We start from the raw sequence: 11144 nt of genomic DNA, 5'->3' as shown, positions 1-11144 counted from the left end.
TCTAAGTTGGTATTTACGTACTACTATAATTTCAGTTTTGCTGTGATCAGCAATGATCGATAGGCATTTTGAAGTGATGGAGGCAAAAAAATAAGACCAATGGAAAAATAAGTTTTTGGTGGAAGGGATGGTTTAGGGTGGGGGGGGGGGGGGGGAGGGGGGTCATATGGAGGCCACTTCTGTGGTCCTTCATATGAGAATCAGACGATCTGTCTGTAACCCTGAATGACGTTTTGATCCAAACTTAAAAGTTTCTTTTTCTCTCGCTCATTGCTATTATTGTGTATGGTTGTGATTGCCTATAAATCAATGAAGTGCTCTCATGGTTATGGTGCTTGTTTTCCTGCAACCCATTCTCGGTGGTTTCTCTCCTCTCCTTCGCACTTGAACTTGTATTCATGTATATGTCGTTTAAGCTAATGTACTATTCACGATCTCATAACGAACTGCATCGAAAATGTTTCCTAACCTTGTACCCATGACCCCAAAGTTGAAAGAGAGGTGGGAAAGCACATTGTGATAATATTGATGCCTCAGCGATGTGTGCTTCACTTCAATAAATTGAATACGTAAATGTTGTTTACTTCGGTGTGTGTGTGTGTGTGTGTGTGTGTGTGTGTGTCTCTCTGTTTCTCTCTGTTTCTCTCTCTCTCTCTCTCTCTCTCTCTCTCTCTCTCTCTCTCTCTCTCTCTCTCTCTCTCTCTGTTTCTCAACCTCGATCTGCCACCCCCACTCCCCCCCCTGCCTCTCTCCTTTTCGTTAAGTTTCGCCAACACTACCACCAGGAACAACGAGACCGACACCTCTATATCAGTACCATCACTGTTACTAGTAACATAAAAATGACAGACATATAAACCATTACAAGAGACACTACAAATCCACAAACTCTCAACCAAGTGGCACCTGCGACAAAGGGTACCCTCTGCTGTACCAGAGATATGTCAATACACATCTATGGCTGTACCTTTGACCGTTACCTTGACTAAAATATACTTGTCGAGTCATGAAAGGACAGCTGCTGCGGCAATGTATGAACAATGTCATGACAGGCACAGCCACTGTATTAAATGTAAACACAAACACGACATGAAGCACCATTTATTAATTGATTGACTTGCAACACAAGCACAACATGGGACATGAAGCACCATTTATTGATTGATTGACTTGCAACACAAGCACAACATGGGACATGAAGCACCATTTATTGATTGATTGACTTGCAACACAAGCACAACATGGGATATTGAAGCACCATTTATTGATTGATTGACTTGCAACACAAGCACAACATGGGACATGAAGCACCATTTATTGATTGATTGACTTGCAACACAAGCACAACATGGGACATGAAGCACCATTTATTGATTGATTGACTTGCAACACAAGCACAACATGGGACATGAAGCACCATTTATTGATTGATTGACTTGCAACACAAGCACAACATGGGACATGAAGCACCATTTATTGATTGATTGACTTACAACAATGTACGAGCAGCACTGCAGTGGAACACAAGATTGATCATAAGAAACTCTATTTTTATGGGGGTTGTAGGTGTGTGCGGCAGTGGCTGATTTTTATTACGCATTTATAACAAATGTATATAAGCGAAAAGAACAAACACTAACAGACAGACAGAGTGAAACCTATAAATATCCCCGAATAAACGGGGGTGTAAGCATGTGGCTTGGACTTTCATTAGGCCAAAAAAAAAATAGGTGTGGTTACGGTAACATAGCCAAAAACAATAGGGTAGGTAGGTAGGCAATCACTTTTTTTTTAAAACTTTTTTTTCTAATGTGTACAAATTAAACCTACTTGACAGGGAAATAAGTGTGCGACACGGGCGCTTTCGCTTTCATTGCGTTTTTTGCACTCGTTTTTTTTTGTTTTGTTTTTTTGTTGACAAATGTAATAAAAAGTTATAGGATCGGCCCCTAAAAATAGGGTAGGTCGGGTTACCGTAACCACACCTATTTTTTTTTTAGGCCTTAAACAAACACCTGGTCAGAACTGTTCAGCCATGACCAACAGATCCGTTTGACCCCAAACCCATTAACCCTGTAGATATTCCGCAGTAATGACATGGATAATACTAATAGCTATAGGCCTACTCATCGTTATTTTTACACTTTGGCTCAGGTAGGATCTAACACGATCTCGGTTACAGACATTCAGTCATATCGCTACTTGCTGACTGAGCTTGGCTTACTTACTGTGCCCGTGGTTATCTGTACACGCTGTGTCAGTGTTTCTGTGTCTGTGCGCCGATATCTGACATATCTGTTTGTGGGTTTGACTGACATCCTTAACTTTAACCGTGTGGTTTCTGTATTTCCTATGCACACATAATTGCACAAATGCACAAGATCATTTTACAGTTCATTCAGTACGATGGTCCGGTCAAATCAGACCTCGTGACTGGCAACTCCCCTGTACAGTCTAGAGACATGCGTGCTGCCGCGCGCGTTCAGTTTCTGACACATCAGACACAGCGGGTTGCGTAAGTGTAACGAGCGATGAACCAGAACTTGAAGTTCTGGAAATAACCTATTTTCTTCAGTCAGCATAGCGACTGGTTTAAACATGTCAATGCCCGACAATCCTACATCAACAACCTGTTGCCTTAACCGGCAACACACACTTTTACACAATCGATGAAGTGTCGCTATACAAAATTAAATCGGTCACTTGTCTAGTAATAAACGGAGTTTCCCGATAATCGGGAGTAGGCCTACGTACTGTGATCTACTGTCATTTGGGCATACCGGTGTCCTGTTCAGTCGAATGAGAAGCTAGACTTTGCCGTCTGAATTGTCTGTATTCATAGCTCTCTGTCGTATATGAGTTGAAAGTGAGTAAGAAATGAATAACGGTAAAATTAAATCAATGTTTAGGTATCTATTAGTAAAATCTAATGACTAGACCCAAGCGGAATACATTTTCTATAAGATCTATATTAAATAAGATAGAAAGCCCAACAGTGACGTTGCAAATGAACATAAGCCTGGTCTGTTCTTATTTTTAGAGCCACCGTCCTGTCAATGATTGGTCAGAAAACGGGTTAAAAATGTCAGAAGTATTATTTTGTAGTCAGCTGATTGGCTAACTGACACGGTTCAGGAATTACTATAACAAAATCTATATGGGTGTGTTGGATTGTGGACCACAATTTCGTCTTAAAATAACGAATTCAAATTCAATGTAAACTGACAACTGCGTCTGCATCATTGACCAGACACTATGTCGGGAGGAGAGAGAGAGAGACTCAGACTCAGACTCAGAACTTTATTACAAAAGGATAAAGGTTTTTGGGCAAAGCCTATTCTTCCAACCTGTCCTTTAATTTATACAACACAAAAAGACAGACGCACATTAAAAATACTAAATTCAATCATATAAAATACAGAAATACATTGTATGGAATGCAACACAATGTGCATTTAAAGGCATATGTACGCGCTCCCGTGTTTACAAAGTGTAGTTTGCCCATAATCGATGTCAAACGCACCATAAGACCATATAATGACGATATGTCACCATGCGCGGACCATAATACATGCATTACAGCTTCTTCTAGCCTCTGAAAAAGTGAGGATGTCAACAAAGCCGCGGTGTTAGCTCCCTTGCATCAACGTTACATGTGTTGCCAAATCTATAAATAGGACGATCCAGATCAAAATGAAAATTAACATATCTCAACATTGAAGGGGTCCTAGACCACAATATTTTGCAGGGAACTTAATTTAGCATGTCTCCAGCTGTTGGTAAAGCAATTAGTGTGTATAGTCATCGAGTACATATGCCTTTAAGGAATTACATAAGGAGAACTCAAAAATTACAAAATTACATTGACATAGTTATACCTTTCATTTGGGAATAAAGTTGCTCAAATCTGCTACACATTCGTCCACACTATTACAAAATGTTTAACAAAATAACAATCGAACAAGATATTTCATTCACGAATGATGTGTGAACGTGACTGTCTCTTAAACATTTTCACTGAAGTTGCATTTCTTATCTGTTCAGTGGGGGAAGGAGTTCCAGAGAAACGCTCCCGAGAAGGCTAAGCTCGATTTGTAGAGGTCTATGCGAGGTATAGGAGGGATGATTTTTTGGGACCCATATCTTTTTGTGGCATGTTTGAAATGTGATTGCAAATATTTAGGACAGTCGTCATTTAGAATTTTATACATGAACAGAGAGAGAGAGAGAGAGAGAGAGAGAGAGAGAGAGAGAGAGAGAGAGAGAGAGAGAGAGAGAGAGAGAGAGAGAGAGAGCGAGAGAGAGAGAGAGAGAGAGAGAGAGAGAGAGAGAGAGAGAGAGAGAGAGAGAGAGAGAGAGAGAGACCGGCCTTTGATCACACATTTCGTTCTGAATTTGTTGTCATTTGTTTATTTCATCAGAGACATACATGTCTCTGATTTCATTCACAATATAAATGTGTACAATTGGTCGGCTGTCTCTGCCACTCTCTTACTGCAGCCACTATCCCCCCTCCCCCTCAACACACGCACACACTACACACACACACGCACGCACGCACCCACATACGCACGCACGCACACGATACACATGCGCGCACGCACGCACACACACACACACACCCACACACACACACACACACATACACACACACACACACACACACTCACACAGTACATGACACACACACACACACACACACACACAAAGAGCTTTGCTCTCACTGTCCATAATGGCGGAGTCACACCAAGACGACGCACGGCCAGCGCACTGAAAATATCGCGAAAAATTGTGATTTTGGCCAGTGCGTTGTCGTTCGCTGGGTGTGCGTCAATATAGACGTTGCGGGGAAGACGGGACCGACAACGACGACTGAACCGAGACAGGTGTGTTGTCGTTCGGCGTCATCGTTTGTCTGGGGACTCGTGGCAAGAATACACCACAATACTGCAAATCATTGAACAAATTGTAGTTTTCTCAGCAATTGCACATAAAAGTACAAAGAATCGATTAAGAGGATGACACAAGTCATCCAGCAAGTATGAAAGGGTGAAAAAATTAATTAAATAAAAATCGTTTCGAAGGTAAACAACGCAGTGCAGGAGATAACTCCAACACGAGTTATCCGCGACCTTGGGAATATTAGCCAATCAGATTTTAGACGTATCGCTTTGCGCGGAATACTTGTCGTCTGCTTGAAGACAAACACTGTACAAAAGGAAGACGTGGAACTTGCGAAGAAAATGCGAAAAAGTGTTTGTGGGTTATCGTCCCTAGTCACATGCTGGCGGCGAAAACAAAATGGCGGATCGCGTAGGTACCGATCGTGTGCGAGGTGGTGGTAAATAATTGTGCTCGGCTTTTTGTTGCAAGAACGCCCGTTACAAACAGAGCTGCTTCGGGAAAACTTTCCACAAGTTCCCTACAGAAGAAAAAAGGTGGGTTGTGCAGTGATTATTTCATCAGGTTTACCTTCTTCAGAATGAGAATGCAATGGCTCGAGTCAACTCACTCAGTAGACTACAGCGTCAGCGAGTACTTACGACTGTGAGTGTGAGTCAGCAGTCAGTACAAAACAACAGTTTACACTTGATGACAAACCCGTGGGCATATTTGCCGAAACCTTTATCAAACCTTGCTTACGGGAAAACTACAGTACAAAGGTACATCACTCATCCGTTTTGCGTTCAGGCAGAGCGTTAGATTTAGACTGAAGATCTGATTTAGCTTTCTTTGTCTTTCCTTTTTGCTTAGTTTAACAATAACATTGTTGTTTTTATTGTCAAACTAGGTGCAGAATATGGATGCAATTCACAAGGCGAGAGGACTTTGAAAAGCTGCAGCCAGCTGCTGTTCAAGGTCTCAAGCTTTGTACTGATCACTTTGAGGCCAACCAGTAAAACAATCCTGCAGAGAGGATCACTTGTGTGGAATGCTGTCCCGACATTGTTTGCAGTGCCCAATCCACCACCGAAGGTTATTTATTTATTGGTTTTAGGTTTTTGCAAACCAAAGAAGCACACTATTAAATGCAGGTTGAGTAATGACAAGTTTGAGGCTGATGTAAGAATTGAAAACAACAGCATTGTTCCCATCAAATAATGCCTGTTTGCATTTAGCGCAAAAAAATGATAAGGCCAACAAAAAAAAGTTACTTATTTTGGATCGACGTCCTGATTATGATGATATGATGAACTTATTTTGCAAAAAAACAGCCCCAAATGGCAAAAAAGGTATAGGGTCGGCGTCAACAACAAAAAAGTTGTATGTTTCTGGTCACCTGACCCTACCTATGTTTTCCCGACGACCCTAGACATTTTTTTTTTTTTGCATTTTCAAAAATAAAAGGGGTATTCGAAAATCAATTGTTTTCCTGTTTTTCAACAAAATAGTTTAAAAGATGGTTTTAAAAAAAAAGGTTAGAAAAAAAATCTCCACCTTTAGTCATGTTAGGTCACAAAAAAGTCTGTTTAAGGTAACATAGGCCCCCCAAAAATAGCGTCGGTAGGTCGGCTTTTTAGTTTTGTATTTTAGCCATCTGAATATTTTAATTTTATTTTTTAATGCCCCCAAAAAGTCTAGGGCCGGTGGGAAAAAAATAGGGTCGGTCCGGATACCGTAAACAGATTATTTTTTGTTTTGCCTTACCAGAAACATACACTTTTTGTGTGTGGCCTAAGACCAATGCCATGAAATTGGGAGAAATGTTTCATTGTGACTGGGTGTTGGTTGTGAGTTTGTCAGTTAAAGAGCTGTGCAATTTGCAGGTTGCTAGTGGGAGGAAGCCACCATCGCAAAGGGTAGCTACAAATGAAGCCAGCACCGACCTGTCGCCTGATACACAAATTGTTCAACCAGGTAAGAGATTTTTAACCATGAAGAACACCCTGACATCAAAAAATGTTTAAACCCATCCATTACGTAGTTGATAATCGCTGTATAGGGTGACGGGCGCTGGGGCGGGGTGGTAAGACGTCGGTCTATTAACTCGGAAGGTCGAGGGTTCGAATCCCGGTCGCGGCCGCCTGGTGAGTTAAGTGTGGAGATGTTTCCGATCTCCCAGGTCAACTTATGTGCAGACCTGCTAGTGACTTATCCCCCTTCATGTGTACACGCAAGCACAAGACCAAATACGCACGAAAAAGATCCTGTAATCCATGTCAGAGTTCGGTGGGTTTTAGAAACACAAAAATACCCCGCATGCTTCCTCCGAAAGTGGCGTATGGCTGCCTAAATGGCGGGGTAAAAACGGTCATACACATAAAATTCCACTTGTGCAAATAAATGAGTGCACGTGGGAGTTTCAGCCCACGAACGCAGAAGAAGAAGAAGCTGTATAGGGCGGATGCATGGATGGATGAAATTGTACCTGTAGTTCCCACACGTAAAGATGGGAAACATATCCTGTTAGAGGCATGGTTTGACAAGAAACAATTAATAAGTGGCTCTATTCCCATCTCCCCCCCCCCCCCCTTTCCCCGTCGCGATATAAGCTTCGTGGTTGAAAACGACGTTAAACACCAAATAAAGAAAGAAAGAAAGAGGCATGGTGTGTGAGGAGTTTACCTGGTACTGTTGTCCTAATCAATCAATCAATCAATCAATATAAAGCTTATATAGCGCGTATTCCGTGGGTACAGTTCTAATGGCCTCACCCATTCAGTACCAAACAAGGTCAATTCCATCATTGTTCCACATCGAATCCATAGTTGCTAATACACTTCATTTCTGGCCTGCCTTCCTACGCTATTGTTTATTTTCATTTTGTGATTGAATTACACATGTTTTAATTTCTTCCAGGTTGTAACTTGTTATGGTTATGTTATTTTATGTGTGTTTTGTGTGTGTGTTTTCTTTTTTAGATGACATTCAGGCGATCCTGGAGGACATAGGATGTAAAGCATCAAAGTCGTCATCCTCCCCATCCCCTCGTGAAGCGGAACTTCGGCAGAAGGTCAACAAACTGAGGAGCAAGGTTTTCCGATTAGAAAAGAAAACGATGGAACCCCGTGTAAAACGAGCGAGTAAATTAGCCAAGCCTCCCAAGAAAGACTTTGTAATAGAACAGTTGTCTCATATATTATCAGGCGAGGCGAGCTATTTTGCCATTTATGCCTGTTACATATTTACCGGTTATCTGCTGCTGTGTCCATTCCTGGCAGAGACGGAACGCATGTTACCAAGGAGCCGAAGGAGAGTCGATGAGATGAGAGAATGTGATTAACAATTGCCAACTCTCTCCGTACAAAGAGGGTCCAAAATTGTATCAAAATATAGATCGTAGGGAATTCAAAATAAAAAAAAAGAGACAAAACATGTACTTCGGCTCATAGAGCCTTCTTTAATTTTTGACTCAAAAGTCCATGCTCCGAGAGTCCTTTTTGACTCACATGCGAAGCAAAAGTGAGTCTATGTACTCACCCGAGTCGTCCGTCCGTCCGTCCGTCCGGACGTCCGGACGTCCGTCCGTCCGGACGTCCGTCCGGAAAACTTTAACGTTGGATATTTCTTGGACACTATTCAGTCTATCAGTACCAAATTTGGCAAGATGGTGTATGATGACAAGGCCCCAAAAAACATACATAGCATCTTGACCTTGCTTCAAGGTCAAGGTCGCAGGGGCCATAAATGTTGCCTAAAAAACAGCTATTTTTCATATTTTTCCCATTTTCTCTGAAGTTTTTGAGATTCAATACCTCACCTATATATGATATATAGGGCAAAGTAAGCCCCATCTTTTGATACCAGTTTGGTTTACCTTGCTTCAAGGTCAAGGTCACAGGAGCTCTTCAAAGTTGGATTGTATACATATTTTGAAGTGACCTTGACCCTGAACTATGGAAGATAACTGTTTCAAACTTAAAAATTATGTGGGGCACATGTTATGCTTTCATCATGAGACACATTTGGTCACATATGATCAAGGTCAAGGTCACTTTGACCCTTATGAAATGTGACCAAAATAAGGTAGTGAACCACTAAAAGTGACCATATCTCATGGTAGAAAGAGCCAATAAGCACCATTGTACTTCCTATGTCTTGAATTAACAGCTTTGTGTTGCATGACCTTGGATGACCTTGACCTTGGGTCAAGGTCACATGTATTTTGGTAGGAAAAATGTGTAAAGCATGTGAGTCGTATGGGCTTTGCCCTTCTTGTTTTAATTTTGAATTGCCTACCATCTATATTTTTATACATTTTCAAAAAGATTCAACAGTCACCTTCCGTTATTCTTGAACTTGGCTATCCCAGCCTTACCTCAACATTCGATATTCCTGTGATACTTTTGACGTAAAATCAATTTTTACTGTAAAACACTTCGGCAAGAGGATTGGTCCAAGCAAACAAATAATAAACTTGTAAGATTTTTCCTGATATTTCCGATCAATTGCCTATGGTTTTATTTAGCTAAAAGATTCAAACGTCACACCTATGACCCATGGCTATTTTTAAGGGGAGAGTAGCATCCCTGGTGTGTTGTTTTTGATGTACCTTTTGGTCTGTTTACAGTAACATAGGCACACAAAAAGAGGGTCGGTAGGTCGGCTTTTCTTAATTTTTTTTTTATAACCATCTTTTTAAATTATTTTGCAAAAAAACAGGAACAAAATTGATTTTTTTTCTTTTTCTTTTTCTCCAAATGCCAAAAAAAAGGTCTAGGGTTGGCGGGGAAAAAATAATAGGGTTGGTCGGGATACCGTAAACAGACTATTTTGCTTTGTTTTGCCTAAGCAATGACTAACAAACTTTCTTTAGGGTCTGACATTGTATATACTATACAACTTTTTGGGGTATTAACTAAATACATGTATACAGTTTTTGATTCCTTTTATACTTTTTCACAAATTACCCCCCCCCCCCTTTTTTTTTTGTAGTCTGCCCTGGGGGCGGGAGGTCTCCTAATTTCGGTTTCTAGGGTCATCTTATGCTTCCCCATGAGCTGAGAACTTAATTTAAAATGGGCCACGATTTTTTTATTTGTATTTTGTAATTGTGCCTTTGTCCAGTCACATGATTTCACTTTGTACTTAAAAACTTGGCACTGTCATCATTTTATTGCTATTTATTGTTCAGTTGTTCAGTATTTATTGCTATTGGGCATCAGTTGTTCAGTTGCCCTCTTTCGAATGAGCCATGCATGCATTATGGATGTGTTTAGCGAATGGGGATACCTCAAGCAATGTAAAAAAAAGAAACAATGTGAAGCAAACATATAGCACCAAATAAAATAACCGAATCAGAATGGAAACTTCTTCAGTGTATGTGTGTGTGTGTGTGTGTGTGTGTGTGTGTGTGTGTGTGTGTGTGTGTGTGTGTGTGTGTGTGTGTGTTTGCTGTTTTAAATACCGAAAATGTGAAAATAAAGCAAGTCACAACATGAGAAAGATCGACTGTACTAGTCATAACAAAGCAGGAGACAGTCTGGTCAGCATGCAGCAAAGGGGAATAACTCATATTTAGCCATTCTCATTTCTAAGCATGCCCAATGAGGAAGTTATCCTTCTTCCCATTGTAGTTTCTTTGTTGAAGAACAACAGCATGGCGTTTGAGTTTGCAGAATGAAGGCGCCTGCTATATATTTTGCACCCACGACCTTCGAGTAAACGGTAAGATGCTTTCAGTTACATGTATACATATTTTTAATGGGGGGGGGGGGGGGGGGGGGGGGTAGACGGGAGGGGGTGAGGGGGGCGCGAAAGTGATTGCAATGAATGCCAGATCTGTATCTGTGTCAATACGTTGAAAAACCACTTCTGTCATTTGATCGACGGAAGGGAGGTGCGCATATAAATAAGTCCTAAACTGGGTGGAGATCAGATTTAAAGATCTCCATAGATCCTGCCAGAACTTGATCGTCCTGTAGATGGTTCCAGTCTACGATCGTCCTGGGAAAATAAGAGTTCCTGTGAAAGCAGCGGCTATTGTCCGTAACACTGTTTCAACACTATTTGTTGACACAAAATCTTGGAAACGCCTTGCTGTTTAGATCTGTTCGTGTTTACCTTGCTTTCGTTTTTAGATGGCCCTGACAGTCAGAAATCAAATTGAATTTTGTACATCTTCGATATGTAGGTAATTGGTAATTAACTCTTGAATCTTGATGATGTTATTGCATGTACAGAAATCGGTACGACAGTCTATT

General features: G+C 41.0%; 1 long non-coding RNA gene across 1 annotated transcript; it reads left to right on the top strand.

Moving 5' to 3' along the window:
- The first annotated feature begins 5209 nt into the window (after positions 1-5209).
- On the top strand, positions 5210-10244 carry LOC138961534 (uncharacterized). The gene is made up of 3 exons (XR_011454216.1): positions 5210-5976; positions 6768-6858; positions 7863-10244. It is a non-coding gene; the product is annotated as an uncharacterized lncRNA (long non-coding RNA).
- Positions 10245-11144: the final 900 nt, after the last annotated feature.

This window comes from Littorina saxatilis, linkage group LG3, assembly GCF_037325665.1.
Source record: "Littorina saxatilis isolate snail1 linkage group LG3, US_GU_Lsax_2.0, whole genome shotgun sequence".
NCBI classification, from domain to species: Eukaryota; Metazoa; Mollusca; class Gastropoda; order Littorinimorpha; family Littorinidae; genus Littorina; species Littorina saxatilis.
This window is presented reverse-complemented; position numbering and strand designations above follow the sequence as displayed.